The sequence below is a fragment of the Rhea americana genome, unplaced genomic scaffold (assembly GCF_003343005.1).
Source record: "Rhea americana isolate MKP2758 unplaced genomic scaffold, rheAme1 scaffold_21, whole genome shotgun sequence".
Classification (NCBI taxonomy): domain Eukaryota; kingdom Metazoa; phylum Chordata; class Aves; order Rheiformes; family Rheidae; genus Rhea; species Rhea americana.
The window spans coordinates 640,040-644,274 of NW_028186258.1; the positions used below are offsets into that span (position 1 = coordinate 640,040).

Genomic DNA, 4,235 nt, shown 5'->3' on the forward strand with positions numbered 1-4,235 from the left:
GTCAGAGAGCACCGGGATCCCCACGTGGCCACCACAGATGCACCGACCCACCGGAGGGTCGCGGCAGGGCGCTCAGAGGGACCCATCGGCCGCCGCTCTGCGGGTCCCTGGCTCTAGGGGCGCAGGAGATGCTTGGCCCTTTTCTGGGGTCAGAGATGGGGTGGGAGGGATGCCCAGCTAAAACTTTCCTTACCAGCAATGAGGCTGGGACAAATCCTGCTGTGGATGAACCCCATGTTAGAGCCTCTCCTTTGCCTGCAGCTTGCTCTCTTGGACCTATCTGAGACCATTGCCTGGTCCTCAGGCCAGTGGAGGTCTTTCTCTTGGACTGCGGGCAGCGTGGAGCACCCGCTGATGGAGGCCGTGGCTGTTTGAGGACAGCTCGTGGCAGACCCTCCCCACCACGGCCGCCTCCGCGGGCGTCTTTGGCCCATCGGAGCCATCCAGGAGGAGCCAGCTCGGCACAGCCGCGCTCGCCCGCGAGCAGCCGTCCGGACTGAGCCGTTCCTTCAAGAAGGCGGTTTCTCGTCACTCTGTCACGTTCGCAGAGGGCCAGGCCGGCCTCGTGAAGCATAAACGACGCGTTCTGGCAGCTGACATCTCCAGGAGGAATTTAGCATGAAGACAAACCAGCCCTGCGGAGCCTTTGCGTTCCCGAGCTGCCGTCCGTCCTCCGGAGCCCAGGACTCTGGCGATGCCCAAGTAAGCAAAAACAAAGGCGCCCGTTCACGCTCGATCGGCAGCGCGCGCCAGCGGCGCGGGGCGACCTGCACGAGCGCCAGCACGAGCGCCGCACCTCCGCGCGCCTCCGAGGACGCCCCGAGAGCACCCGCGGGCCCGCGGGAACGCCCCAAAAGCGCGTTTGTGGTCAGCAGGTTTCACGTGCTCCCGCGGCTGCTGCCTGGCGCCGTTCGGGGGTCAGGGCTGGCGCTGGGGCCGGGCGCCCCAGGCAATCGTCCTTCTGTTTTAAGAGGCAACGATCCGGCGTCCTGGGGGGCGGGAGGAAGCCACCCTGGGCACAGGCCTGCCCGAGAGAGCAGAGCTCCTGCGAGCGCCGGGGGAGCAGCAGCGGGTTAGAGGCGCGAGCCCCAACCCCGATCAGTGCGTGCACACACGCACGTGCACGCATGCGCACACTGGCTGGCCCTGCAAGACCACCACCCCCCCAGCTCAGAAACGCCAGGTGACTCTTGCCTAGCCAGGATGAAGGTGGTCTGGGGGAGGCTGAGGGTGCCCGGGGTGCCGCTGCCCACGGGGAGGGACGGGTTATGGTGTGAGAGGCTGCAAGGCTGTCGGGAAATGCAGGGTGCCAGGTTTGGTGTTTGGTTTGGTTTGGTTTTTCTGCCTCCTGCTGGCCCCAATGGCACAAGGGTGGTTGCATGAGGTCCCACGGGCCCCGAGAGCCAAGAGTGTCCTCAGGGAGACCCATTCCCACCGGAGAGCCCGAAGCTGCACCAGACACCTCCTCTGCTCCAGCCTTTTTAGGGGGCAGATGTGCTGCGGGAGGAGGCTGTGGCCCCCTGCTCTTCTTCCCCAGCCTCCTGCTCCCTCACCCCCAGCTCCAGAAGGAGAACAAGCAACTATCTTTTCCTTCCTCTTCCTCTTCCTCTTCCTCTTCCTCTTCCTCTTCCTCTTCCTCTTCCTCTTCCTCTTCCTCTTCCTCTTCCTCTTCCTCTTCCTCTTCCTCCTCTTCTTTCTCCTCCTCCTCTTCTTTTTCTTCTTCTTTTTTTTATTTTTCTTCTTCTTCTTCCTTTTTTAACTCTCATGAAGGCCAAACAAGCACAGGCAGCTGTGGCTATCGTGCCACCAGGGCTCTCCCGCCAGCGGGTCCTGTTCGAGCTGCCCGGACAGCAGTGAGAGGCAGCCAGCTCCTTAAGGAGGTTAGTGCCGAGGGGCTGACGAAAGGCGCTGCCGGACCGCGAGGGCCTTTCCTCGCTCGAGAAAGCCGTGGCTTTGCTCGGGGAGAAGGCCTGCAGAGGAGGCTGCTCCCACGGGATGCCCTCTGCAGCGGGCCCCTCGCGGGAGCGGGACTGGCCGAGGAGCCACCACGGCACGTGGGGTGGGCGCAGGGGCCGGGAGAGGGGGTCCCCGGGCCCTGCCAGCACCCGCGGGGCTGGGAACGAGCCCAGAGGAGCTCTCCCGGCGTGGGCTGTGATGGGGAAAGGTTTCTGCAAGCTGTTATGAACCCGTCCCCGCCTGCCGAGCAATTCTGGGGAAACCCGCGGGAGCAGGAGCAATCGCTCAACCAGCCGCGTGTACAGCAGCGCCCGCGGCCGGCGCGAGTCCTCCGCAGCGGGTTTGGGGGGGTCAGCCGGCGCTTTTTGCAGGGAGTTTCTGCGTGTGTGCGCACATACACCTAAAACCATTAGCTTCACGTGCTACCGCTGTCCCGCTAATTGCTGTCTGTCTGTCTGCCTGCCGCTGCGCTGCGGCTGAGCAGCCCCGCGCGGCGGCCGCTGCTGCCCGTAATCACGTGTGCTCGTGCCTGACTTGCAGCATCAGCAGCAGAGCACGCGCTTGCCGGTATTAATGGGCACGACCCGGTCTTCCTCCACTGAGCCGTTCGGCTCGCTATAGCACGTAGAAATTCATCGGCGTGAAGCAGCACTAATCAACCAGAGCTGAACCTGGAGGAGCCAGTGCCACCAGCCGAGGGATGGCGGTGGGATGGGGAGGATGTCCCTTTCCCAGTGCAGGCACGCCACAGGGCGGGGGATTTAACCAATGCATGCGTGGGCCTGAAGGTACGAAACAGCATCTGCATGAGCAGCCCGCAGGCCAGGCCCTTCAGCCCGAGCAAAGCCATCCTAGCGGGGACGTGCCGGAGGCAGAGCTGCGCGGGCCGGTGCGCGGGACCGCTCGACAGAGGGGCCGTAGAGCGATGCTCCCGGGGCCAGGGCCGTGCCAGGAGCACTGGAGCTCTTTGCCAAAGGATGTTACTGATGGTTCATGCTTAGATGAGCTTGATGGGCAAGTACTTGAAAGAGAGGTTTATTACAGGCTAACTAATGAAATGCATCAGACCCAAGAAATCCCCTGAACTGAGAATATTTGGAGAGCAGGAGAGCATTGGGGAGGAGGGGGGGGGTGTCTTATAAATTTAGTTTGTTCTTCCTTTTTTCAGGGCTTTTGCTCATGGTCACTGCTGGACACAGACTAGGAGGCCCCAAAGTCTAAACCGGAAGGGTCATTAGCATCAGCCTGGTGGCTTGGCACCAAAATAAACCTGATGCAATTTTGCACAACACATGGAAACAAGGCCGATCTGCAAGACCCCAGTGTGGAGCTTGCCACTGAGCAAGCAAGGGAAGGGAGAGAGTCTGGCAGCCCCACAGGCCTTCTCCTCGCCTCGCCTCACCTCGCCTCGCCTCTCCCTTCCTCTCCTCTCCTCTCCTCTCCTCGCCTCGCCTCGCCTCTCTCTCCTCTCCTCCCATCTTCTTCTTCTCTTCTTTCTCTCTTTCTTCTCTTCTTTCTCTCTTTCTTTCTTCCTCTCTCCTTCCTTGCAACTTTTTATTTTTTCTTTTTTTCTCACTCTCTTTCTTCTTTCCTTTCTTTTTCTCTCTTCCTTCCGCCCTTCTTTCCTTCCTTCTTTCTTTCTTTTTGTTTCTTTTTCTCTCTCTTTCTTCCTTCTTTCATTTTTCTCTCTTCTTTCTCCTTCTCTCTCCCTCTTTCCCTCCCTCCCTCCCCAGGAAAATTGTGGGCAACACTGGGAACACTTCTATTGTGAAGGCAGAAATTTCTCCAAGCAAATTTCCAGCTGAAGGAATCTGAAATGAGAAATGTCAGTTTGTGCTGGGCTTTTTATTTTTAAAGGAATCTTTCCTAAAATCTCAGCTTCTGCAACAAGCGGAAGTACAAAAACATGATGCTGAAGCAGTTTGATATTGGACCTGTTTCCTAACGCCCATGGGTCATTCTTTTATTACCCCTTTTATTAACTTCCCAGTGCTCGGCACCGGCCAGCCGGGCTCACGCTGGGCTCCGGYGGCTGCAGGAAGGGCCGGCAAGGCACTGCGCAGCGCCCGGTGGCTCTGCCCTGGCCACGGGCCCATGGCCTCGGGTGCCGCGTGTGCAGAGCCCGGCCTCTCGCCTGGCCCCGTCCCGCTGCAGGGCAATGCCCAATGGTGTAGGTCAGTGTCAGGTGCTGTAGGTCCATGTTTGATGCTGTAGGTCAGTGTTGGACACTGTAGGTCAGTGTCAGGTGCTGTAGGGTCATGCCAGACACTGTAGGTCAG

The 4,235-nt window shown here is 59.9% G+C and overlaps 1 long non-coding RNA gene across 1 annotated transcript in view; it reads right to left on the reverse strand.

The window, feature by feature from the left end:
- Positions 1–3,678: 3,678 nt before the first annotated feature.
- LOC146595933 (uncharacterized) overlaps positions 3,679–4,235 on the reverse strand; it is a 2,593-nt gene continuing 2,036 nt past the window's right edge. Inside the window, exon 3 of the long non-coding RNA XR_014895792.1 lies at positions 3,679–3,767. This is a non-coding gene — a long non-coding RNA (uncharacterized LOC146595933). The remainder of the gene's footprint in view (positions 3,768–4,235) is intronic.